Here is a 27,994-nt window from a genome sequence, read left to right on the forward strand (position 1 = left end):
CAAGGTAAAGAGTTTGTACTCACGTAGGTGATAGGGAACATTGGAGATTTTTGAATGGGGAATAAAATGGCTGGAGCTGTATTTAAAAAGATAATACAGCCTGGGGTGATTTGAAGTCAGCATAGACAAGTAGTAGAGAAACCAAGGAGAACGAAGTGATCTAGAGAGGAAGTTATAATGGCTTGGAGGCAGGGTGGCTGCGCTGAGAGGAGAAAGTGGGGATCTCCTGTGAGATATTCTAGGAATACCAGAACCGTCTGAAAGGTAGATTCTGTAGACAGTCATCTATACAGCTGCTCACGCCTGAAACCCAAGAATCAGCTTTGTTGCCTTTCTTCACTCACTCCCCACATCCCAGTCACCCAATCCTATCAATACAACCTCTAGATTGTGTCTCAGATCCATCTACTATTCTCCATCACCACAGCCACCAGCCATCTGTCACCAGCACCACCCGAGTAGCCTCCTGACTGGTCTCTAATTCTGTTCTTGCCCCCTCAGTCCACTCTCCAAAAGCAGCCAGAGCGATCCGATCCTGTGCCTCTCCTGCTCAGAACCCTTCAGGGGCTTCCATACCTGGCTGGTAAGCCCCTGCCTGCTGCCCCAGCCTCGTCCCAAGCAAGCTGACAACCTTTTAGCCACATGGTCTTTGTTCAGTTCCTCAGGAAAGGCATGAAGCCTTCCCTATCTCAGAGCCTTTGCACACGCTCACCTGCTGCCTGGAGTGCCCTTCAGTCACCTGACAAACTCCTTTTCATCTTCCTCTGAGTTCTTTCCTGACTCTCATGTTAAATTATGTCCCCTGTTACACTTTCTCATACTGACTGGAATTTCCTTCCAAGTATATATTACACTTTGTAATTGTATATTTGTAGATGAGGGCAGAAACCATGGAAGTTTTGTTTACCACAGTGTACCCAGAGTTTAACACAGTACTTGGCTTGTAGAAAAGGCTCGATAAATACTTGAATAGGTGAATGTATGAATGAATGACTTGGCAGCTTATTAGCTGGAGGATAAAGTCGTAATTTTAAAAAGACTCCATCCTGCCTGAGTAGCTGGAAAGATAAGGGTATCTTTGACCAATGCCAGAGGTCAAGGATCAGATACTGTTCAGTGCCAGGAAATGATCTGGTTTGGGATTTACTTTAGGTTCCAAGGGCTCTTCCAGGTATCTTGGGAGTTGTGAAGCCTGGTCTTGAGCTCAGGAAAGAAGCTAGGCTAAAGACAGAATTTTAGGAGACAGTATTGGTATCATAACTGACTCAGGGAGGGAATGAAATGCCACGGAAAAGCTTATACAGAGAAGAGGATGTTAGTCACGTTGATTGGGTGTGTTAATGTTGCTACCCCTTGATAATAGTAATAGCTGGTATTTATTAAGGATTTTCTGTGTACCAGACATTGTCCTAAATGGTCAACAGGCAGTTCCCCACCTAAACCTGCCAATTACCCGTGAGGTAATTATAGTTAAGATCTCCTGGTACAGATAGGAAAGTCAGCCCTACAAAGATTGAGTAACTTTCTTAAAGTCACACTCAGTTCTGCCTGACTCCAGAGTTCCTGCTCTTTACCACTGAGATTGGGAGGAGCATGTGGAGGTGGAAAAGATAAATGCCCTTGGTGTCCTTTTCTCTTTTCACTCTCGGTGGTTAAACCAAGATGCAATCAGCATATGAGCCAACTCTCAGCGTCCAAAGCTAGAGCTGGCCAAATGGAGCAGATGGCCACCCTGCTTAGTGTGAGTGTTCCCTAGTCTTGGCCATGATGGTGGCTTGGCTGTTAGACTGATCAAAAATTGCAGCTGAGGGTAACAATTCTTTCCTCAGAGGTTCAGAATTAGCATCACTAAAGTTAGCGACCTTTAAAATCAAAGGAGGTCCTGCAGTTTAGTTCCCTTTGGACCAAAGTCAGGTCTGGCCCTGCAGAAAAAAATCCATTATTCAGTGCAAAAAGCTTTCTTCAGGTAGCACTGGAATCACAATATAAAGAGACCAAAGATAAGCTAGATGAAAATTAAGCAGCATTAACAAAACAAAGAGACTTCTGACCATAATACAAAGCGGGGTCCAAAAATTCTACTGCTATAAAATAGGGAGATTGTCCTAAATGACTTTCAAGGACCCTTCCAATTTTAAAAGTCTAGGTATATTACTTCTACATGTTTAGACTTTATTCTAGTTCATAGCCACAAATTTCATCATAATCTAAACCTTCCTGTTTGAGAATTTCTTTTCCTTTTTTTTTTTTTTTTTTTTTTTGAGACATGGTCTTACTCTGTCATTCAGGCTGGTGTGCAGTGGTGCAATCTCAGCTCACTGCAACCTCTGCTTCCCAGATCAAGCAATTCTCCAGCCTCAGCCTCCTGAGTAATTGGAACTACAGGCGTGAGCCACCATGCCTGGCTAATTTTTTTTTGTATTTTTTGTAGAAACAGGGTTTCACCATGTTGCCCAGGATGGTCTCGAACTCCTGAGCTCAAGCAATCCACCCGCCTCAGCCTCCCAAAATGCTGAGATTACAGGCGTAAGCCATTGCCCCTGGCCAAGAATTTCTTTTAAATACAATGTTCCAGGTCAGGCACGGTGGCTCACGCCTGTAACCCCAGCACTTTGGGAGGCCAAGGCGAGAGGATCAGTTGAGTCCAGGAGTTCAAGATCAGCCTGGGCAACATAGTGATACCTCATCTCTACAAAAAGTGAACAGAATTAACTGGGCTGTGTGGCATATGCCTGTATTTCCTGCTGCTTGGGAAGCTGAGGTGGAAGGATCACTGGAGCCCGGGGTCCTCCGCTCAACTCAGGACGTTGAGGCTGCATCGAGCCAAGATCATACCTCTACACTCCAGCATGCGCAACAGAGCAAGATTCTGTCTCAAAAATAAATAAATAAAATTTTTTTTTAATTAGCCAGGCATGATGGCATGCACCTATAGTCCCAGCTACTCAGGAGACCAAGGTGGGAGGATCATTTGAGCCCAGGAATTTGAGACTGCAGTGAGCTATGATGATGCCACTGCATTCCAACCTAGATGACAGAAGGAGACCTCATCTCTAAAAATAAATATATATATTTTTTCCAGCCACTTTTTATCTATACCCCAATGTCTTACATTCCATAAAACATTATGTTTTGAATTCCAATATAACTTTATTGTTAAACATGTTTCTTTGCAGAAGCATGTATAAGTTAGGGTTCACAAGATTATTTGCATAAGCTAATTTACAAAAAAAATTACATAATCACTGACATGAAAGCATGTCTGGGCAGCCATGGGAGCTCATATGAGGCGTCCAGTTGAGTCGCCTTTTAAAAATGATATTTGCATTAGCTGGGCATGGTAGCATGTGTCTGTAGTCCCAGCTACTCAGGAGACTGAAGTGAGAGGATGCACCAGAGCCCCAGAAGTCAAGGCTGCAGTGAGCCATGATCGCACCACTGCACCAGCCTGGGCAACAGGAGTGAGGCCGTGTCTCAGTCAGTCAGTCAGTCAATCAATCAGTCAATCAATAATGGTATGTGGTCTTCTGAAAGAAAGTGGCATTTTAGCTGGGCCTTAAAGGGGATGGTAAGATTCTAGTCAAGTAGAGATGAAAGCGGAGGAGCTTTCCAGCTGCAAAGAGTAATCTGGAGATCAGGAAGAGTAAGATCCTGTCTGTCCCTGAATCTAAGGAAAAAGAAAAAAAAATTTTGAGAAAAATCTGAGGAACAGCAAGTAGTCCTCTTTAGCTAGAACAATAGATCATAAAAGAGCAGTAGGGAAAAACATGGTAGGCCTTTTATGTAGGTGGAGGTCAATGACAGAGTAAGGTAGTAATATGTGCATTGTCTCTAGAGACCTTCTGGCCTAGGTTCAAATGCTGGATCAAATAAATATGTACTAGCTGTTTCACCATAAGCTCATTACCAAACTTCAACCACCCATTTCTTTATATTCGCACAGGCCAATTTTACTAAAGAATTGCAATTAAGAGTTAAGCAGTTTATCTGATAAATAATTTTTAGATTTCTATTTCATTCATAACTAGCAGCAGTATTTTGAAACAGAATACAAAATTTATATGAATTTTTAAATACAGTCATCAAAGGAATTTTCTATTTCTAGAAGACTGCTTAGGCATACTGTTTTGTGATGTGTTCATTCTCCTTTGGTCTGGAAAAGTTTGAGAACTGTTGCTCACTGGGATGTTGTAAGGACTAAATAAGATAAACTATGTAAACATTTAACCATGCCTGACCCAAGACCATCTTAAATCATTGTTCTTCCCTTCCCTGTCAATAAATATTTATTTTCTCCCTTTCCAAGGAGACACAAAGTATGGTCTTGTGACCAACAGCGTCTGTATCTCATGGGAGCCTGTTAGAAATGCAAATTCTTTGGTCTACTCCAAAACTACTGATTGAGAAACTCTGAGGATAGTGCCCAGTAATCTGTTTTAGCAAGCCAGGTTATACTTATTACTCTAGAGTTTGAGGATTACTAATTTATTATATTTCTTCCGGTGCCTATTTTGTAGTACTTGATGTCCTGATAGCACCTTTTTGAAATGTCATTGGTCAGGTGCGGTGGTTCACGCCTGTAATCTCAGCACTTTGGGAGGCCAAGGCAGGCAGATCACCTGAGGTCAGGAGTTCGAGACTAGCCTGGCCAACATGGTGAAACCCATTTCTATTAAAAAGATAAAAATTAGCTGGGCATGGTGGCACACGCCTGTAATCCCAGCTACTTGGGAAGCTGAGACAGGAGAATCACTGGAACCCAGGAGGCAGAGGTTGTAGTGAGCCGAGATTGCACCATTGCACTCCAGCCTGGGTGACAGAAAAAAAAAGAAAGATCATTGTATCCTGTACTCTTTGGAATAAACAAAACTCTTAGATTCCTTATGGTTTAGTTTTTCCCATTTGTAGGCCTGACAGATAGGAAAGTTGAGCCTACAAAAATTGAGTAACTTGCTTAAAGTCACACTCAGTTCTGCCTGACTCCAGAGTTCCTGCTCTGGATGTTATTTGAAGAATAAAGAGATGTTGTTGTTATTATGTTCACATTGTTATTATGTTCATTATCAGGATCATTACATACACCATCTGCTTCACACTTTTGATGAGAAGGTTAGATACAGAGGAGTTTTTTTTGTTTCTTTGTTTGTTTGTTTTTTTGAGACGGAGTCTCACTTTGTTGCCCAGGCTGGAGTGCAGAGGTACAATCTCAGCTCACTGCAACCCCCGCCTCTGGGGTTCAAGCAATTCTCCTGCCTCAGCCTCCAGAGTAGCTGGGATTACAGGCATGTACCACCACGCCTGGCTAATTTTTGTCTTTTTAGTAGAGACGGGGTTTCACCACATTGGCCAGGCTAGTCTCGAACTCCTGACCTCAGGTGATCGGCCTCCCAAAGTGCTGGGATTACAGGCATGAGCCACCACACCCAGAGGAGGAGTTTTTTAAATAAGGTTATTGGACTAATGGCTCCATCTTTTTTGTGTTGCATCAACCACCTTGAGCAATATAGCATTCTCCTGATTGATCTCCTTACATTTCTTAATATAAGTAATAAATTGTGACTTGTAGCTTTAACAAAAATTAGGTGCCCTAGTTGCAGCTGCCAGGGAAAGCTAGTCTAATATCAAAGCAAACCATCCTTCTTCTCAAGCACAGAGTTTTTAAGATAGGAGTGTGTGTTTATTGACATTTTCCTAGCAGTGGCTAAAGTCAAGGACCAGGAGATTTAGGGCCCGCTTGGAGTTCTTATGGTAAAACAGTAATAGCTTCCTAGAGACCTTTAAAGCTTATCTGTAATTTGTATAGTTCAAAAGATATTGTATACATCATTATTTCTCCCTGCTTTCAAAACAGGAAGGGGGTGTGGAGAGTAACACACTGAAAAAAGGATAAGTAATTAATTTCTGGGTGAGAATTTCCTTTTGGCTTAAAATGGACTGATTGTGTAAGTTCCTCCCTTTTCAAGCAGAAGCTTTGAAGATAGTGAGATACATGAAGCTCTGGACATCTTGAATGAAGTATTCTGTATAAGAACCAAGTGTATAATAACTGTTAGTAATAGAGGCTTCTCATAGAAATGTCATTGCATGATAATTGTAGGGACAGTTTGTCAGAGAGTAGGTAGAAGATTATCAGGCCCAGGTTTTGTTCTTGGCTCACATGAAGTCATCAAGTAGGCTATTTAAATGCTTCACTTTAACCATAGGCTAAGATTAAATTAAAAATAAAAAGCTTTTGTCATGGCCGGGCACAGTGGCTCATGCCTGTAATCCCAGCACTTTGGGAGGCTGAGGTGGGTGGATCACCTGAGGTCAGGAATTTGAGACTGGCCTGACCAACGTGGTGAAACCCTGTCTCTACTAAAAATACAAAAATTAGCCAGGCACGGTGGTGCACGCCTGTAATCCCAGCTACTCGGAAGGCTGAGGCAAGAGAATCGTTTGAACCTGAGGGGGAGGTTGCAGTGATCCGAGATCATACCATTGCACTCCAGCCTGGGGGACCGAGCAAGACTCCGTCTCAAAAAAAAAGAAAAGCTTTTGTCAATTAAAGATGCTTGTCAGTACTGAGTATTCATGTTGCTATGGCATTTTTATAAGAAAACTGTACACAGTCATATCTGCTACCTAAAATAATACATAGTGAGATGGTAATTTTACAGGCAATTAAGAATTTGCTGGCCAGGCACGGTGGCTTACACCTGTAATCCCAGCATTTTGGAAGGCCAAGGTGGGTGGATCACCTGAGGTCAGGAGTTTGAGACCAGCCTGGCCAACATGGCGAAACCCCATCTCTACAAAAAAAAATCCAGAAAATTAGCCGGGCATGGTGGCGGGCGCCTGTAATCCCAGCAACCTGGGCGGCTGAGGCAGGAGAATCACTTGAACCTGGGAGGCAGAGGTTGCAGTGAGCCGAGATCGCGCCATTGCACTCCACCTAGGCAACAAGAGCAAAAACTCCGTCTCAAAAAAAAAAAAAAAGAATTTGCTATAATAGAAGATCCATGTGTACATTCTGTATGCAAATCTTAGGAAGATATTAGATCCCAGAAGGTTAAAGTTCTGATCTCTGTATATTTGTATATGCTTTAAGGAGAAGTGGCATCCATGTAGATGTGGTAAATGGCTTATAACTCTCGAGGTTTCCAGTTTCTGCTGTGGTAGCAATTCTAAACTCAGATGGACTTGGACACTACTCTGGATTACTGTCCCTAAATATCAACTACTGTTTATAAGCCAGCAGCGACCAACTGAAATAGTACCCGTAAAGTTCCTACAGCATATCCCTCAGTCAGAAGTGGAAAAGATTGATTAAAGTTGGAGTACAAACATATGGGGCCCTGACCAAAAATATTGAACCATACTACTAGAAATCCCCATTCTTTAGCTAAAGGATAATCTGACTTCACTTTTAATTCTTCATTGACTATTCATGGAAACTCCTAGATAGCATACCTTTATTTTTAAAATGTGTACCGTCGGCCAGGCACCATGGCTCACGCCTGTAATCCCAGCACTTTGGGAGGCCAAGGTGGGCGGATCATTTGAGGTCAGGAGTTGGAGACCACCCTGGGCAACATGGTGAAACCCCATCTCTACTAAAAATACAAAAACTAACTGGGCGTGGTAGCACACACCTGTAATCCCAGCTACTCAGGAGGCTGAGGCAGTAGAACTGCTTGAACCTGGAAGACAGAGGTTGCAGGGAGCCAAGATCACGCCACTGTACTATAGCCTGGGAGAAAACAAACAAACAAAAAACACATATGGTCAACTTCCCAAGTAAACTGACCAATGTCAGTTTAGGTTCAGTCTTACTGTAGGAGTGCCTGCCGTAGGCCAGCGCCTCTCAACCTTTCCACTAAGTACATTAAGATCCTAACAGTAATCATTGGGACCCCAGGTCATCGTCTCAACAGAAGCTCCAGATTTCTTCAAGTCTTGGCCCTCTTGTTGTATATCAAAACTTTATGTATATTATTTTTATATTTTCAAAAATTCTCCCCAAATCATCAAGTAATATTGAGATGCTGACATAGAAAAAAGTAGATTTCCAGCTGGTATGATCAGTGATAAATTGGACTTCATCAAAATTAAAAGCTTTTGTGCACCAAAGGATACTGTCAAGAAAGTAAAAAGCTATCCCACAGAATAGGAGAAAATATTTGTAAATCATGAGTCTAGTATTCAGATGTTTAAAGAACTCTTAGAACTCAACAATAAAAAGATAACCCACTTTACAAAATGGATATGAATAGACAGTTCTCTAAAAACAACATATACATGGCCAATAAGCTCGTGAAAAGCTGTTTAATATCTTTAGTCATTAGGGAAATGCAAATCAAAACCACAATGATATCATCACTTCATACCTACTAGGATGGCAATAAACAAAAACACACAAAAAGGTGTTGGTGAAGATATGGAGAAATTGGAACCCTCATGTATTCCTGGTGGGAATGTAAAATGGTGCAGCCACTTGTGGAAAATAGTTTGTCAGTTCCTTAAAAAGTTCACAGCTACCATATGACCCAGCAATTCCATTCCTAGGGTTATACCCAAGGGAACTGAAAGCATACATTCACACAAAAACTTATACACAAATGTTCATAGCCTTATTATAATAGCCCAAAGTGGAAACAACCCAGTTGTCCACCACTTGGGACAAATTGAATGAATAAACAAAATATTGTATCCATACAATGGAATGTTATTCAGCCATAAGAAAACAGTGAAATCCTGATCACATGCTGCGACACAGATAACCTTGAAAACTTGCTACATGAAACAAGCCAGACACAAATGGCCACATATTGTATGATTCCATTTATATGAAATACCCAGAATAAGCTAATTCACAAAGATAGAAAATAGATTGGTGGTTGCTAGGGGATAAGAGGAAGGGTGAACTGGGAATGGCCGCTATGCGGTTCAGGGTTTCTAATGTTCTGGCACTAGATAGCGGAGATGAAAACGTTCTGGCATTAGATAGTGGAGATGGTTGCATAACACTGAATATACTAAAATCCACTGAATTATACACTTAAAAAAAAAAGAAGAAAGGACTATGCATGATCAAAGAAAAAAATGCTTTGGGCTCCAGTAGGGATAGAATAAACAGTAAGACTGGGAAGACAGATTGTGAAGGGCCTTGAATGGCAAGCTAAAGAAGTTGGCTTTCATCTTACAGATAGTAGGAAGCCACCAGAGTATTTTGAGCAGGAGTGGCATGTTTAAGGTAGTGTTATAGGAAGTTTAATTTGTGAAATGAGAAAGAGATACTATCAGCCAGGAGAGGTAGAAGGTTCTATAAAGTCAAATTGAACACCTGAAGTTTCAGATTTGATGAATGACCCTATGTATGTGTGTATACACGTGTATGGGATTCATCGTCATCTGGGGAAGGCTGAGGTGCTAATATGAATACTGAAAACTAGAGAGGTAATATAGCAGAGTAGTTAAAAATGAAAACACTCAGAACCCACATGCTGTCTGGGTTCAAATTCCAGCTCAGCTACCTTCCAGCACTGTGACCTTAGGTAAGTCACTAAGCCTGTCTGTGCTTCAGCTTCCTGTTCCATAAGATAAAGATATCTACTCATCAAGGTTGTTTTGAGGATTAAGTGGGTTAATACATATAAAGTGTTTACAATGTCAAGCTTAAAGAAAGGTCCCCAAAAATGTCAGCTGCTAGTCTGAAACTCCAGAGCAGGTTTGAGAGTAGCCCGCTGTTGTTCTCTGCCCCCGATAACCTATGAAGTAACAGTCCTAAAGTGTTAAAAGACAAAACAAATTTTTCTTTGTGAAAAATGACCCTTTAAAAAAAACTCCATCTACTAATAATGAAGCTTAGTAGTAGTAAAATGATGATTTTTAGCCATAAAATGGGTTTTCTATATCTTAACAAATGTAGTGCAGTTTCACAATATTCTTTGATATGAACCAGTCTCTCATACTTTCTGTATAGCACTGATTCTCTAAGTAAGATGCCAAGGCATGACCTCCCCTCAGGAATTGGGAATCTGCATTTTTAATAAGCATCCTAGGTAATTCTTATGCATGATACAGGTTGAGACCAGTGCCATGTACAGAAGTGGGAAAAATGGCTTATGAAACTCAGTTGTATTTAGCACACTGTATTAGACATAAAATTTGAAAACCCAACCTGGACAACACAGTGAGACCCAGTCTCTACTAAAATAAAATAAGTAAGTGAACATTGAAAACCAATGGATAGTAGAATGTATTCAGTTCAGTGAGACATGAAACAATATTTTTGCTTAATTGAATCAAATATATGTTTAAAAAAAAAAAAAAAAACTCACCCTACTCCCAAAGCACTCAATAAATTCTTCAGAGAAAAGGAAGAGCTTTTTGTACTACATTGCCTCTAAAATCTTCTGTAGGATATTTTAAGATAACTTAAAATCTTGTTTTAAGTTTTTAAATCTCATTTTAATAACCAAATAAAATGGTTTTTATCTGAGCCAGTTTCAAGTTCTTAAAGTGACACATAGGACTTAACAAAATCCATTATTTGTCATTTGTGCTTTGCCCATTTTTACTGATTTCTTCATACTCTGAAGGGAAAAAAATGCTACATATATATGTTGGTATATAAGAGAGTGCATTCCGTAAGTATTAGAAATTTTTTTCTCTTTTTTTGAGATGGAATTTCACTCTTTTGCTCAGGCTGGAGTGCAGTGGTGCGATCTCAGCTCACTGCAACCTCTGCCTTCTAGTTTCAAGTGATTCTCCTGCCTCAGCCTCCTGAGCAGCTGGGATTACAGGCGCCCGCCACCACACCCAGTTAACTTTTGTATTTTTTAGTAGAGATGGGGTTTCACCATGTTGGCCAGGCTGGTCTTGAACTCCTGACCTTGTGATCCACCCACCTCAGCCTCCCAAAGTGCTGGGATTACAGGCGTTAGCCACTGCGCCCGGCCAGAAAAATATTTTTATAGAATTCAAACTTGTATTTTCTTTTGAAGGGATATAAAAAGGGTGAGAGAACCCAACAACCACACTTATTCAAATTTATAAGGATAATTAGGGGTATTCTCATGGTTATCTTTAGAATCTTAGCAGGGTAAAAAAGTGTGTTGTTTCATTTGCTGAAACTCCTGAGAAAAAGTCTCACCACATTTGTATTTACAGAGATTAGATTTGGCAACTCTAAAGACAAGAGAAATTATCATGATAAGTGTTTGGAGGGGTTGGAGAGAAAACAGCTAATTAGTCACTTGGCAGTGTGGCAGGGCAACCTTTAGGCAACCCAGTCCAGATTAGGTTAGAAGAGGAGCCGCAGACCGTTTGTCCACTGCAAACCAGTGCCACAAATGAAGTGGGAAGAGACGAGTTACCACATACTGGTTGGACTTGAGAGAGAACCAGAAAGTGTACAATCTCATAAGCATAAAAAATGGGGATAAAACTTCAAGTGTATATAAGGGTAATAACAGGAGGAAACAGTAACAGAAAGGGCAGGAGAGAAAGATCAGAAGGAATTGGACAGCCTGAGAAGAGGAACTGGGGACTGAGTCCTGTCCTGGCCTGGCCGCTCCCCACTCCTCCCTCTGTGCCTCTGAGGGCTTCAGTTGTCCCAAGTGAGAAACAGCTGTGCTAGATTGCTTCTACAGTCCTTTCCACTCCTCGACCGAAACAGTTGCCCCTGCATCTAAAATACAGAGCTCTAGCATATAAAATGCAGGTTACCTCAACTCCCCCCGACTCCCACATTTCACTCCCTTCCTTTCTCTGCCTGCCCTAATTCTGGCTGCATTCTGTTCCTGCCTCATATGGGCTCTTTTTCTCCTCCATTTTTTTCCCATGTCATGCAGTCTCTTAACACTGGGTTTCAACCGCTATACAGAAAAATGTTAGTGAAAAAGGAAGAGGGGTTCCATGCTGCGTGATTCTCCTTAACCAGGCACACTAAACTAGGGATGACAGTGTATCACAAAGTCAGACTCACAGTCTTGCTGCCCCTTCTCCTCTTCAAAGTTTGTTTCCGAAGTACCACCCCTTGCACCTCACATCCCAGCCAACTCTGCCTACCTGTCAGCCCCCGTTCTCCTCAGGCCTGCCTCAGCCTCACAGCCAGGATCCTACCAACGCCAACACCACGCCAAATAACCCCTCCCAAAAGCCTCACCAGAACTAATCCGGGCACTCTGCCTATTATTAGGAACACCTTGGATGAAGCCCCTACCCGCAGAATTCTGGTAGTAGCAGCAGAATTTTCAGGCATATGCCTAATTTTGTTGGGGTGGTGGTTGATTATTTTTTTTAAATCTAGGATTTCTGGGATCTGAAGCTTATACAATCTTGGATACCTTCTTTAAGAAAAAGAATACAAAAATATCTTCTATAAGTTTTACAAAAATATATGACCATGTGAGCACGTTGCTAGCTCCCGCCCCCACCCCACCCCCCAGAGCCTTGGAAGGGGAGTGAAACTGAAGCTTTTTTAGCTTCATGGCAAATATGCTTCTTCCTGGGAGTACTGGGTACATTTACAGACCTTTATTTTTTACTTTCTATAGATTTAATTTAGTTAAGTCAGTTCGAAGCAGGCAAAGGCCAAAATTTCTCCCCCCCTAGGTGGCTCAAATTTCTGAGCCTGAGGTTTTATGTCTTAAAATCCATTAAAAGAATACTCAGGCCGGGCGCGGTGGCTCAAGCCTGTAATCCCAGCACTTTGGGAGGCCGAGGCGGGCGGATCACGAGGTCAGGAGCTCGAGACCATTCTGGCTAACATGGTGAAACCCCGTCTCTACTAAAAATACAAAAAATTAGCCGGGCGTGTTGGCGGGTGCCTGTAGTCCCAGCTACTCGGGAGGCTGAGGCAGGAGAATGGCGTGAACCTGGGAGGCGGAGCTTGCAGTGAGCCGAAATCGCGCCACTGCACTCCAGCCTGGGGGACAGAGAAAGACTCCGTCTCAAAAAAAAAAAAAAAAAAAAGACTACTCAATTTTCGGCTGGGCGCAGTGGCTCATGTCTATAATCCCAGCACTTTGGGAGGCCGAGGTGGGCGGATCACGAGGTCAGGAGATCGAGACCATCCTGGCTAACACAGTGAAACCCCGTCTATACTAAAAATACAAAAAAATTAGCCAGGCGTGGTGGCGGGCACCTGTAGTCCCAGCTACACAGGAGGCTGAGAGGCAGGAGAATGGCGTGAACCCGGGAGGCGGAGCTTGCAGTGAGCCAAGATCGCGCCACTGCACTACAGCCTGGGCGACAGCTGTCTCAAAAAAAAAAAAAAAAAAAAAAATTTTTAAGAAGTTAGGTGTAGGTATGCTTATATAAAATATTTAGACATGCATAAGTATTTTAAGTGGCCTGAAGGAAGTACATGTATGCTACTTTTGCAAATATTTTTGCTTGTTTTTTTTTTTTTTTTGAGACTGAGTCTCACTCTGTCGCCCAGGCTGGAGTGCAGTGGCGTGATCTCGGCTCACTGCAAGCTCTGCCTCCCAGGTTCACGCCATTCTCCTGCCTCAGCCTCCCGAGTAGCTGGGACTACAGGCACCCACCACCATGCCCGGCTTTTGTATTTTTAGTAGAGACGGGGCTTCACCGTGTTAGCCAGGATGGTCTCGATCTCCTGACCTTGTGATCTGCCTGTCTCGGCCTCCCAAAGTGCTGGGATTACAGGCATGAGCCACCGTGCCCGGCCAAATATTTTCACTTTTAAGATGCCCTACAAGATGGCTGGTATTTTCCCGATTTCACAGATGAAGAAATTGAGGTTTAACGAATGTAAGTAGGCCAGGCGCGGTGACTCACGCCTATAATCCCAGCACTTTGGGAGTCTGAGGCGGGCGGATCACCAGAGGTCAGGAGTTCAAGACCAGCCTGACCAACATGGTGAAACCCCCGTCTCTACTAAAAATACAAAAATTAGCCAGGCATGGTGGTACACGCCTGTAGTCCCAGCTACTTGGGAGGCTGAGGCAGGAGAATTGCTTGAACCTGAGAGGCAGAGGTTTCAGAGAGGCAGAGGTTTCAGTGAGCCAAGACTGCGCCACTGCACTCCATCCTGAGGAACAGAGCGAGACTCTGTCTCAAAAAAAAAAAAAAAAATGTAAGTAATTTGCCCAAGCTGCAGAGCTAAATTTTAAACTAGATCATTCTGATTCCAAAGCCCAGATAATCTGGCTAGAAGTTGCACCAGGGGTTTACTAATTTACAAAGAATTAGAATGTGATAAAATGCCCTGAGTACAGGCAAGTGTGATTTTTATCTTTGCTAGTAAAGCCATTTAGATGTCTTAAAGTGCCTCAATCTGTTGCACCTGTTCTACTAAAACAAAGAAATGAGTCAAAGGCCTCTTTTAGCTTTAACATTCTTTCTGTCTATACATTTTTATAGAAAAATTTTTAGTTTTTGCAGCAGGTTTCACCAGTCAGCCAATGGGTGTGTATAACATTAATCACTAGCACTACACCTCAGAAGTCTTGCTTATTAAGAGCACTCAGCTTAAGTGAAGAAATTAAAGAATTTTGGTAGGCCTTTGGGACAGTTCAAGTTTAGGTTGTTTGGCTGGGTTGAGAGAGTAAAAAACTAACATTTCTTAACCTAACCCTTTTTCTTTCTTTCTCACAAGTAACAACTATCCAATAGCTTGCCTTTAAAATGTCCCCTCTATTGTTCCTCCCCCAGACATTTTTGATCACTTGTCCCAGTTTCCATGAGTCCTGTATCAGTTGTCACAATGCTTGAGCTATTCAGGTGGAGGTAACTTTCAGAAATGAACTGCTGAAGGGGGCAGAGTGCACAAGAATTAGATTAACAAAGAAAGTACACCTAAATTTAGCATTAAAATGAACTTTTAAAATATTTTTCAATAGGAGGATAAGCAAACATTAAAATGGGTGTGCTTATGTCTATAAACAGGTGCTGGAGCATAGATTGTTATCTGGACATCAAAGAATAATAGAGCTGTAGCTTTAAAAGAGCACACAGCTGGTTATTAGTGATTCACTCCCAGGTCACTGCTAAGTGCCAAGGCATGTGGCAAGAATAGTAGAATGGAAATCAGGTGATGTGGATTCTAATTTGAGCTCTGCTCTGTTAACCCTGGGCATGCCAGTTATCCCCTTTGGGCCTTAGTCTCTTATCTACCTAATGAAGGGTTTGGAGCAGGTAATTCTTCAGTTCTAAGAGTCTGTATTCATGAATAACTGTTCAGCATATGACTCAGCCCAAGGTGTACAGGATTGCTGGAGTGTGGGAGGTATGTTGGCTCCTGCCCGTACTAGCAACAAGGCTTAATCTAGTGAACAGAAAGGATCAAAGGTGGCTATATCCCCACCTAAATGTCCATGATCTACAGGTGCTCTTCCAGCTGGCCGAGTGGGTCAGTAATGAGATTTTGTATCTCATTATATGAAGTTCTAAGCACTGAGCCTAATCAGTTACCCATCACTTAAGCAGACAGTGTCAGGCAGAGCTTAACTCTCCTTCTTACTTTTCTTTGTCTTCCTTTTCTCTGTAAGTTCTCTAACATAAGGAACTTCCATTTTGGTGAAAGAATAGAAAAGTTGAGGGACAGGCTAGGTGTGTTGTAAGTAAGACTGATCCAGCTGATTGGTTTGCCATTTAGATTGCATGGCAGACATCTGCCATAAGCACTTAAAACACACCTTCAATAGGCATTAGAAAGCACACACACACAGCCAAACACAGTAGCTCACACCCGTAATCCCAAAACTTTGTGAGGCTGAGGCAGGAGGATTGCTTGAGCCCAGGAGTTCAAGACCAGCCTGGGCAATATAGCAAGATGCCATCTCTACAAAAAATTTAAAAATTATCTGAGCGTGGTAGCACACTCCTGTGGTCTCAGCTACTCAGGGGTCTGAGGTGGGAAGATCACTTGAGCCCAGGAGATCAAGGCTGCAGTGAGCCATGACTGCGCCATTGCACTCCAGCCTTTGCCACAGAGCAGGACCCTGCCACAAAACACACACACTGACTAGGGATGGTGGCTTATGCCCAGCACTTTAGGAGGCTGAGGAAGGCGGATCACTTGAGGTCAGGAGTTCAAGACCAGCCTGGCCAACATGGTGAAACCCTACTCTACGAAAAATACAAAAATCAGCCATGTGGCCGGGTGCGGTGGCTCTCGCCTGTAATCCCAGCACTTTGGGAAGCTAAGGCAGGAGGATCACCTGAGGTCAGGAGTTCGAGACCAGCCCGACCAACATGGTGAAATCCTGTCTCTACTAAAAATACAAAATTAGCCCTGCGTGGTGGCGCATGCCTGTAATCCCAGCTACTCAGGAGGCTGAGGCAGGAGAATCACTTGAACCCAGGAGGCAGAGGTTACAGTGAGCCAAGATCACGCCATTGCACTCCAGCCTGGGCAACAAGAGCGAAACTCCATCTCAAAAAAAAAAGAAAAAAGAAAATCAGCCATGCATGGTGACACATAGTTGTAATCCCATCTACTTGGGAGGCTGAGGCAGGAGAATCGCTTCAACCTGGGAGGCAGAGGTTGCAGTGAGCCAAGATTGCACCACTGCACTCCAGCCTGGGCAACAGAGTGAGACTGTGTCTTGAAAAACACACACACACACACACACATAATTTGCTGTCGTTTTGGCGGCATAGTGGCACATACCTATAGTCCTAGCTATTTGGGAGGCTCAGGCAGGAGGATCACTTGAACCCAGGAAGTTGAAACTGCAGTGAGCTGTGATTGTGCCGCTGCACTCCAGCCTGGGCAACAGAGTGAGGTACTGTCTCAAGAAAATAAAAAAATAAAGAAATAAAAACATAAGGTTTAGATGGCAACTTTAAAATGTGAAAGGAGGATATATAGTTTTTCAAAATTCTTCTAGGAGCTATGCCACCAAAAAGGTTTGAAGACCTGAAGACCATTATATCAGTGGCATAAACATCTTTAATTTGTCCTTTTCCTTCTCCTACACCTAGTCTATTGACTTTTTTTCCCGTTTATCAATTTCAGACTCTGCCTGGTTTTTTACTTTCCCATCCATTGTGTTACAATATTTTTCCCCTCTTGAAATTAGCCCAGTCTCTTGGAGCGAATGCCCCATGCTCCTTCCTACTTCTGTGTCTTTACATTGTCCTCCCTTGGAATGCCGTCATCTCTTCTCTGTTCAAGAACTACTTCTCCCGACTACTGTGGTCGAGACTGATTTCTCTTTAACCTCTACAACATTGGCTATTCCATACAGTTAGCCCTTAGCATAGAACATCATTATTTGATTTTGCTCCTTAAGAATAGAAAGCACCTCTTAAAATTCTACCATATTCCCCCTAATGCCTAATGCAATGCTAACCACATAGTGAGTGCTTAATAAATATTGTATTGACTGCCTAGAGTACAGAGCACTTGTTCACTCATTCTTTCGGCCATTCAGCTAATACTTTTTGAGAAATTTTGTGTACCAGGAACTGTACTAGGCACTGGGGTACGGTAGGGACTAAAGTAGATGACAATCCCTGCTTTAAAAGACTGAAAAGTAAGATATATGGTATGTCAAAAGGTAGTAAGTATTGAAAGGAAAAATAGAAAAAGCAGGAAAGAACAGGAAGTATGTGATGGGGGAGGGTTACAGGGTGGGGAGGGGTAGTGTTGTATACAGTTCTAGATAAGACAGGGAAGTCCTCACTGATACTTACGGTGACATTTTACAAAGCACCTGAGGTGTAGGAAGGATTTGAGCTTATCTGTGCAAAGAGCCTTCCGGGCAAGGAACTTATCATGTGAAGGCACCAAGGCTGGGCCTGCTTAACATTCCAGGAAGGGGCTGGAGCAGAAGGATGGAGGCCAGATTGAGAGATGAGTCAGAGGACAGTGGGGCCCGGGCAGAGGGACAGAACCTGCAGGTGCTGGCTGCACTCAGGCTTTTGATCTGAGTGAGAATGGAGGCCTTGAGAGGGCTTTGAGCAGAGGAGTGACCTGCTGACTTAAGTTGAATAGAACCCTCTAGATGCTTCATTAAGGCTAGACTGAAGGGAGGCAAAGCCAGAAAGGGCGAGATCGGTCAGGAGGCAACTATATAATGATAATACATTGAATATAATAATGATATATTAATAATAATAATCCAGAGATAGTGGCACCTCAGACCAGGGGAAGCAGTAGAGGCGGAGAGAAGTGGTCAGATTTTGGATTTATTTTGAAGGTAGAACAGACAGGATTGCTGACTGTTGAGTAGTCAGCTGGGAGCTATTGATGGTTTCTGGGCAGGAGCTGAAGGAAGATTACCCCGGTATAGGACTGCTGGGAAGACGTGGTGCAGGCAGAGATCAGGTAGGAGGCCATTGCAAGGATTTAAGGGTGAGATCCATGAGGGTTTTAACTGCAAATCAGCAGAGAAAAAAGGGAGTGGTGATGGTCATGGTGACAGTGATGGTGAGAGAGATTGGAAAGGAGGAATCAACAGGATTTCATGACTAGATAACAGAGAACCAATATGAAGAAGGGAAACCCTTTTTTTTTTTTTTTTGAGACAGAGTCTGGCTCTATTGCCCAGGCTGGAGTACAGTGAGACGATCTTGGCTCACTGCAACCTCCACCTCCTGGGTTCAAGCGATTCTCCTGCCTCAGCCTCCTGAGTAGCTGGGATTACAGGCATGCATCACCACGCCTGGCTAATTTTTGTATTTTTAGTAGAGATGGGGTTTCACCATGTTGGTCAGGCTGGTCTTGAACTCTTGACCTGGTGATCCGCCTGCCTTGGCCTCCCAAAGTGCTGGGATTACAGACGTGGAGCCACCACGCCCAGGCAGGAAAACACACTTTTGAATGTTGTGTGACCTGGAGAATGGTACCATTGTTAATTAAAAAAAAAAAAAAAAAGCCCAGAGAAGGCTGACTTAGGGAGAAATTTATGCCTTAGTTATACAGAGTTTGAGATGGTAATGAAATATCAAATTAAAACTGTCCTGCAAGGAAGTAGGAAATGTGGAACTGAAAAAGAAGTTAGAACTAAAGATGTGGATCTGTCTTTGGCATAAAGATTATATGAAGTTACATGAGAGTAGATGAGTTTCCAAAGAAGCAGTGTAGCAAGAATAGTGGAGGGCCAAGACTGGATCCTGAGAGTCAGCAACATCTAGGAGCCAGAAAGAAATGCCTTCGGTGAAAGAGACAGAAAGATGGGTCTATTCAAATTGTAGTCAGCCAACCCATGCCAGAAGTAAGCACAGAAAGTAAGAGTGAACATTGGCCAAGCACAGTGGCTGATGCCTATAATCCCAACACTTTGGGAGGCCGAGGCGGGCAGATTGCTTGAGCTCAGGAGTTCGAGACCAGCCTGGGCAACATGGTGAAACTCCAACTCTACAAGAAATTAGCCCGTTCTGTGCACACCTGTAGTCCCAGCTGCTAGGGAGGCTCAGGTGGGAGGATCACTTAAACCTAGAAAGTTGAGGCTGCAGTGAGCCGTGAGCATGCCACTGCACTCCAGTGTGGGCAACAGACCGGTGGCTCATGCCTGTAATCCTAGCACTTTGGGAAGCCAAGGCAGGTGGATCACTTGAGGTCAGGAGTTGGAGACTAGCCTGGCCAACATGGAGAAACCCCATCTCTACTGAAAATACAAAAATTAGCTGGGCATGGTGGTGCACAACTGTAATCCCAGCTACTTGGGAGGCTGAGACAGGAGAATCACTTGAACCTGGGAAGCGGAGGTTGCAGTGAGCCAAGATGATGCCACTGCACTTCAGCCTGGACAACAGAGAGAGACTCTGTCCCAAAGGGAAAAAAAAAAAAAGATCCAGGAGATCCATTCCTAGGTATATACCCAAGAGAATTGAAAGCATAAAAACATATGTTCACACAAAAACTTGTACATGGGCTCATACCTGTAATTGCAGCACTCTGGGAGGCCAAAGCAGGAGGATCATTTGAGGCCAGGAGTTCAAGACCAGCCTAGGCAACATAGTGAGACCCTGTCTCTACAAAATGCATGAATGTTTGTAGCAGCATTCTTCATAATGCCCCAAAAGTGGAAACAAGCCAGTTGTTTGTCAGCTGATGAATGGGTGGATTATATGCAGAGTATCCAGGCTGGGCATGGTGGCTTATGCCTGCAATCCTAGCACTTTGGGAAGCTGAGGTGGACAGATCATTTGAGCTCAGGAATTCAAGATCAGCCTGAGCAACATGGTGAGACCTTGTCTATAAAAAAGTTTTTAAATGTTAAAAAAAAAAAATGCGGAGTATCCATACAATGGAATATTATTCAGCCATAAACAGGAATGAAGTACTGATACATGCTACAACATGGATGAACCTTGAAAACATGCTAAGTGAAATAAGCTAGACACAAAATCTACATATTGCATGACTCTATTTATATGAAACACCTAGAATAGGCAAATCTATAGAGACATAAAGTAGATTAATGGTTGCCAGGCTCTGGGAGTTAAGAGAGAATGGGAAATGACTGCCAGCATGTATGGGGTTTCTACTTGAGGTGATGAAGATATTCTGAAATTAGATAGATAGTGGGGATGGTTGCACAACCTTTTTTTTTTTTTTTTTTCTTTTTGAGACAGAGTCTCGCTCTGTTGCCAGGCTGGAGTGCAGTGGCGCCATCTCAGCTCACTGCAATCTGTGCCTCCTGGGTTCAAGCAATTCTCCTGCCTCAGCCTCCTGAGTAGCTGGGACTACAGGCAGGCACCACCACGCCTGGCTAATTTTTTGTATTTTAGTAGAGACAGGGTTTCACCATGTTGGCCAGGATGGTCTTGATCTCCTGACCTCGTGATCTGCCCCCTCGGGCTCCCAAAGTGCTGGGATTACAGGCATGAGCCACCGTGCCCAGCCACAACCTTTTGAATATACTAAAAAACATTACATTTTACACTTTGAAGGGTGAATTTTATGTTAAATTATATCTCAGTAGAAAAAATCCAGGAAACTGTGTATAGTCAGCCCTCCATATTTGTGGGTACCACATTCATGGATTCTAAGCTAAATAATAATACAATAATAAAAATATAAATAAAAAACAATATGCTATATAGCAGCTATTTGCATAGCATTTACATTATATTAGGTATTATGAGTAATCCAGAGATGATTTAAAGTGTATGTGAAGATGTGCATAGGTTACATGCAATACCACACCATATTATATAAGGGACTTGAGCATCTGTGGTGTCCTCTGGGAGTACTAGAACCAATCCTTTATGGATACCAAGAGATAACTGTATTCAAAACCAATGAAACCAGTGACAGAGAAGTTTCAAAAAGATTGAAAACACAGCAGGGCAGTCAAGGAAACCAGGGAGGAAGGAAAGACTACTGGATTTGGGTATTAGAAGATGAAAGATTAAAACAAATCATTCCATATCAGCATGCAGTCCACAGACTACTCCTAAAAGTTCCTGAGACTTCTTTTCTTTGGGGTAAAAATTATTTTCATGATACTACTAAGATGTATTTGTCTTTTCACTGGGTTGACACTTGCACTGATGTTGCAAAATGGTGGTAAAACCGCTGGCACCTTAGCACAAATCAGGAAAGTGGCACCAAACTGTACCAGTGGTGGCTGCATTCTTTACTGCCATGCACTCACAATCAAAACAGAGCCACTTTCACTTAAGAATCGTTGATGAAGTGGTAAATTTTTTTGTTTTTTTTTTTGAGTGAGGGTCTCACCCAAGCTGGAGTGCAGTGGGGCCATCACAGCTCACTGCCGCCTCAACTTCCTGGGCTCAGATGATCCTACCTCAGCCTCCTGAGTAGCTGAGGCTACAGGTGTGTACCACCACACCTGGCTAATTTTTGTTTTTGTTTTGTTTTGTTTTAGAGATGGGGTTTCACTCTGTTGCCCAGGCTAAATATTGTTAATTGTATCAAATGTCAGTCCTTGAATAAATCTTTTTTTTAACTGGTATGCACCACCACACCCAGCTAATTTTTGTATTTTTAGTAGAGACAGGGTTTCGCCATGTTAGCCAGGCTGGTCTGGAACTCCTGACCTCAAGTGATCCACTGTCTTGGCCTCCCAAAGTGCTAGGAGGCGTAGCCCACCATGCCTGATCCTGAGTACATCTTTTTAACCTTGTCTGAAGAAATGGGAAATATGCATAAACCGCTACCAGTGCTGCACACTGGTAGAGTACAGTGGTTGTCACAAGGAAAAGCATTTGGGCGATTATTCAAGTTGCATATTGATTTAGCAGCTTCTTTTTTCACCGACCACCATTTTTACTTGAAAGAATGATGGACAAACTATGGTTTTAGACTTAGGCATCTGGCAGACAGTCTTTTGAAACTGTATGAAATGAGCCTGTCACTTCAAGGTAAACAAATGACAATATTTGTAGCCAGTGATAAAATTTACACTTTCAAGTAAAAATTAGAATTTTGGAAAACTTGTATCCACTCCCATGAGCTTGACCACTTGCCGATATATACAGACTTTTCTGCTGAAATCAATGGTGAAATTTAAGGAATATGATTTTTTGATATGCATTCTAATGAAATATGTCAATATTTAGAAGATCTGCCTAACAACAGTGAACCGGTATTTTGCAGTGACCCATGTGTGATGTTACAAAGTCATGCATGGTAAAATATCCATTCAAAGCGCAAGAGAAGCCAATGGGTTTTATTATAACAAAAGTTCCTGTTAAGAAACTACTACTTGTCAAGTTTTTATGTAGTGCTAAAGAATATCCAAAATTATCTGAAAATGCAGATACTTTCTCTGTCTTTGTAAAGCCAGATTTTCTTTGTATATTTTAACCAAACTAACATATTACAACAGATTAAATGCAGAAGCAGATTTGAGAATCCAGCCATCTTCTATTAAGTCAGACAGAGGCCATAAATTTATGAAAATGTAAAACAATGGCATTCTTCTCATTAGATGGCTTTATTTCTTTGATTGTTTTGGGAAATATAGTGGTTTACATTTAAAGTATGTTATTTATATTAATGTATAGTAGTTTTACTGTTAATATTTTTACTGAATTAATCATATCTTTTACTTTTTTTTAGTTTTATTTTCTTTCTTTCTTTTTTTTTTTTGATATGGAGTCTCGCTCTGTTGCCTAGTCTGGAGCACAGTGGCATGATCTCAGCTCACTACAACCCCCGCCTCCTGGGTTCAAGCGATTCTCCTGCCTCAGCCTCCCAAGTAGCTGGGATCACAGGCACCTGCCACCATGTCTCGCTGATTTTTGTATTTTTTAGTAGAGACAGGGCTTCACCATGTTGTCCAGGCTGGTCTCAAACTCCTGACCTCAAGTGATCCACCCACCTTGGCCTCCCAAAGCATTGGGATTACAGGAGTGAGCCACCACACCCGGTCTTTAGTCTTATTTTCTAACACAGTAAACATTGAGATATAGTTCCCACATTAACAAAAGTTGTTTGGGGTGCTGTATTTATTTTTATTTTTATTTTTTGAGGCGGAATCTCACTGTGTCGCCCAGGCTGGAGTGCAGTGGCGCAATCTCGGCTCACTGCAAGCTCCGCCTCCCGGGTTCACGCCATTCTCCTGCCTCAGCCTCCCGAGTAGCTGGGACTACAGGCACCCGCCACCACGCCCGGCTAATTTTTTGTATTTTTAGTAGAGACGGGGTTTCACCATGTTAGCCAGGATGGTCTCGATCTTCTGACCTTGTGATCCGCCCGCCTCGGCCTCCCAAAGTGCTGGGATTACAGGCATGAGCCACCGTGCCCAGCTTATTTTTTTTTTTATTTTTTATTTTTTGAGACAGGGTCTCAAAAAAAACCAACTTTGTTGCCCAGGCTGGAATGCAGTGGCATCATCGTAGCTCACTGTAGCTTCCATCTCCCCAGACTCAGGTGATCCTCCTGCCTCAGCCCCTCAAGTAGCTGGGACTACAGGCACGCACCACCCACCCCACCCAGCTATTTTTTTTATTTTTTGTAGAGACAGAGTCTTGCTATGTTGCCCAGGCTGGTCTCAAAACTCCTGGGTTCAAGTGATTCTCCCGTCTCAGCCTCCCAAAGCGCTGGGATTACAGGCGTGAGCCACCACTCCTAGCCAAATTTACCAGACTTAATGGAAACAGCCCATTTCTGTTTCTTCAGATGAAACCTCACAACTTTAGGATTAATAAGTAATCTCACAACTATTGCACAGGAAATAAGAAAACGTTCCCACTAACAATGCAGGTTGTGATAGAACTGGTCCCTGACACAAACAGCACTTGGAACTGAGTGAAGTCCAGAGACTGAAGAATACAGTTCTGTCCGCTCCCTGTGCTTGACTACAACCCCTAAAGAGGGCTTGTACAAATTAAATGTATCCCAGCAGCTGCTTGAAAGACCACAGCATTGGCCAGGCATGGTGGCTCACGCTTGTAATCCCAGCACTTTGGGAGGCTGAGGCGGGCGGATCATGAGGTCAGGAGATCGAGACCACGGTGAAACCCTGTCTCTACTAAAAATACAAAAAATTAGCTGGGCGTGGTGGCGGGCGCCTGTAGTCCCAGCTACTCGGAGAGGCTGAGGCAGGAGAATGGCGTGAACCTGGGAGGCGGAGCTTGCAGTGAGCCGAGATCGCGCCACTGCACTCCACCCTGGGTGACAGAGACTCTGTCTCAAAAGAAAAAAAAAAAAACACACAGCATTTTGAATGTCCCTAGCATTAGGGCTTATAGAGCTCCCATTCTAGTAGAAGATCCTCAGGTTTGGAGTGTACTAAAGGTCATCATCCTTCGTCTGCTATTAAGTTTCTGAAGGCCCTGCTTTAAACAAACAATCAAAAAGAAGGAACAGTTACAGTGCTGCCAAACAAGTTCTTTTTTTTTTTTTCTTTTGAGATAGAGTTTCGCGCTTGTTGCCAGGCTGGAGTGCAATGGCGTGATCTCGGCTCACCCCAACCTCCGCCTCCCAGGTTCAAGCAATTCTCCTGCCTCAGCCTCCCGAGTAGCTGGGATTACAGGCATGCACTACCACGCCCAGCTAATTTTGTATTTTTTTAGTAGACACAGGGTTTCTCCATGTTGAGGCTAGTCTCAAACTCCTGACCTCAGGTGATCCGCCCACCTCAGCCTCCCAAAGTGCTGGGATTACAGGCGTGAGCCACCGCGCCCGGCCAACAAGTTCTTACAAACCTCTGGGTTGTTACGAACCCATCTGGTGCTAATAAAGGTAAGGCATCAACCCCAATCTCCAAGCTGAGAATTTTATCCTCAGGACTGAGCACTGCAGCCTGCATTCGGATGTTAGTGGGGCTGTCAGAACCGTGTCTCATGCTGTTAAAAGTGGAAGTCCTTCCTATTCAGACCCACAGAAGCCGACTCTGATGAGTGGGAGGGTGAGCAGAAGGGGCTTCGGTCATTTTTTATAGATTCTTCAGGTAACTCTAGCCACCATATTAAACATTGGCTCCCACAAAAAAGCATTAAGGCTCAGAAACATCTTGTAGGGTCACACCCTCCCTAAAAACAGCACATCCCTGAAGTGGTGGCTGGGCAGCCAGGCTCCAAAGCCCGCTGAGCTGAGCGGCAGCCAAGAACAAGGTTTGGTGTTTACATACTCAAAATCAGCCTGGGTTGTCACAGCAACTCACCCCAGCACAGTTCTTCCTTCTCCACGGCGGCTTGCTTCCAGGCTTTGCTGTTCCTGTCACCGTCTTAACGTTCCTGCTAACCTGGCCTGCTGCATTCTTTTTATTTTTCTCCCAATTCCTCCACCTTCTTATCATGTGTTTGCTAGTGTGCAATACCTCACCTGTTTGGAACGTACCTGAAAGCAAGAAATAGCACACAAGGCCTCTAAGTGGCCAGAACAGATGTTACCAGGCGTATGCACTAAGTCCATAAGGAAAGCACCCAAGCCCTTTGCTTTTGTCTTAAATCTTTTTTTTACACCTTTAAAATAAGGTTATGGTTTCTAAGGCCTGCCGTAAATTAGGAGTAGGGAAAGGAACTATTGCCAAGCACCCCGAAAGTTCAAGAGGTGACTGTTGATCCCAGAGTAGCAAGGAAAGGGACAGACAGGCTATAAGAAGTGGACACAAGAACTCAGAACTCAGGACAGTGTAGGTCTTGTTAGAGTCAGGCAGACAATTTCACATACCTCAGAACGTCATAAAGCCATCGTGACTTTACTCTGGAATACATATGATCCAGACACCTAGAAAATGTTAAATTAGATTCAACTTAAAGAGGCAGAGTAATATGTGTGGTGTTTTTTAATTTCGAGCATTCCAAATGGTTAAGGGTTTTCATGCTTAAAGAGAGAAACTTAGCTATCTAGAACTTATTTATGAGTGCTCTAGATAATTATCTACTCTGTTTTATATTTTTATTTATTTATACCCCATTATTAAAAAAAAGTAAAAATAAAGCAAAAGATTGAAGGCATTGACTTTTAGTCTATATACTTTCTAGTTCCTGGCTCTAGTTCTTAGCAATATTTGCTGCTAACCTGGTGTTCTGTCTCTGCCAAATTTCTGCCCATGTGAAATGTATGAGACTTGATCCTATTTCCTTGCTCATTCATCTGCCTGAAAGGGTCATAGATGTCTCCACCTCCCTGGAGCTAGTAGTGATACTATGTCCCATCATCTCAGCCAGCTAGAAAATGAACCATCACATGCCACCTCCTCCCCAATTACGTGCTCCATAAACAGAATACCTGGCATATAGCAGGCATTTACTAAACACTTGGTGAATGAATACATGAGCCGGTAATCCACAAGATATCTGTAGAATTAATTACAGTTGAGCCTTGAACAGCACAGGGCCTATGGGATCCCACCCCTTGTACAGTCAAAAATCCTCATAAAACTTTTTTTTTTTTTTGAGACAGAATCTTGCTTGTTGCCCAAGCTGGAGTGCAATGGCGTGATCTCAGCTCACTGCCACCTCCGCCTCCCGGGTTCAAGCAATTCTCCTGCCTCAGCTTCCCAAGTAGCTGGGATTACAGGTGCCTGCCACCATGCCTAACTAATTTTTGTATTTTTGGTAGAGATGGGATTCACCATGTTGGTCAGGCTTGTCTCAAACTCCTGACCTCAGGCGACCCACCCGCCTAAGCCTCCCAAAGTAGGGGATTACAGGTGTGAGCTGCCGCACCTGGCGCACACGTATAACTTTTTTTTTTTTTTTTTTTTGAGACAGAGTCTCGCACTGTCACCAGGCTGAAGTGCAGTGGCTCTCTCTGCTCAGTGCAATCTCTGCTCACTGCAACCTCTGCCTCCCGGGTTCAGACGATTCCCTTACCTCAGCCTCCTGAGTAGCTGGGACTACAGCTGCATGCCACCATGCCCAGCTAATTTTTTGTATTTTAGTAGAGACGGAATTTCACCATATTAGCCAGGATGGTCTTGATTTCCTGACCTTGTGATCCGCCTGCTTCGGCCTCCCTAAGTGCTGAGATTACAGGCATGAGCCACATATAAATTTTGACTCTCCAAAAACTTAGCTACTAATAGTAGACTTACCAATAGCATAAACAAGTTGATTAACATATATTTTATATGTCATTTGTATTATATATGTATTTCTTACCATAAAGTAAACTATAGAAAAGAAAATGTTATTAAGAAAATCATAAGCAAGAGAAAATATGTTTACCCTTCATTCATTCAGTGGAAGTGGATCAGCATAAAGGTCTTCCTCCTCATGATCTTCAGGTTGAGCAGGCAAGGAGAAGGAGAAAGAGAAAGGGTTGCCATCTCAGCAGTGGCAGAGGCAGAGGGAAGTCTAAGGGGACCTATGCTGTTCAAAATTGTGTTTATCAAGGGTCAACTATACTTGCATGAAGCTATAAATTTAAGAGCCTAGCCCATTATGGGAACAGCAATAAAAAAAAAAAACACCAGTTGGCCGGGCGTGGTGGCTCACGCCTGTAATCCTAGCACTTTGGGAGGCCGAGGCAGGTGGATCACCTGAGGTCAGGAGTTCGAGACCAGCCTGGCCAACATGGTGAAATACCGTCTCCACTAAAAATACAAAAATTCACTGGGCATGGTGGCGGGCACCTGTAATCCCAGCTACTCGGGAGGCTGAAGCAGGA

At 43.1% G+C, this 27,994-nt stretch overlaps 1 protein-coding gene and 1 long non-coding RNA gene across 3 annotated transcripts in view; one reads left to right on the forward strand and one right to left on the reverse strand.

Moving 5' to 3' along the window:
- Positions 1-27,994, forward strand: part of LPCAT3 (lysophosphatidylcholine acyltransferase 3) — a 42,962-nt gene that overhangs the window by 4,976 nt on the left and 9,992 nt on the right. The window lies entirely within an intron of this gene.
- Positions 1,813-27,987, reverse strand: LOC129483452 (uncharacterized). 2 transcript variants are annotated; one of them, XR_010121250.1, is made up of 6 exons: positions 27,553-27,987; positions 26,051-26,107; positions 25,542-25,717; positions 16,625-16,742; positions 7,635-7,732; positions 1,813-3,667 (listed from the first exon to the last, which is right to left on the reverse strand). It is a non-coding gene; the product is annotated as an uncharacterized lncRNA (long non-coding RNA). The 2 variants fall into 2 exon arrangements; XR_010121249.1 differs by having other exon boundaries at positions 26,051-27,987.

This window comes from Symphalangus syndactylus, chromosome 5, assembly GCF_028878055.3.
Source record: "Symphalangus syndactylus isolate Jambi chromosome 5, NHGRI_mSymSyn1-v2.1_pri, whole genome shotgun sequence".
NCBI lineage: Eukaryota > Metazoa > Chordata > Mammalia > Primates > Hylobatidae > Symphalangus > Symphalangus syndactylus.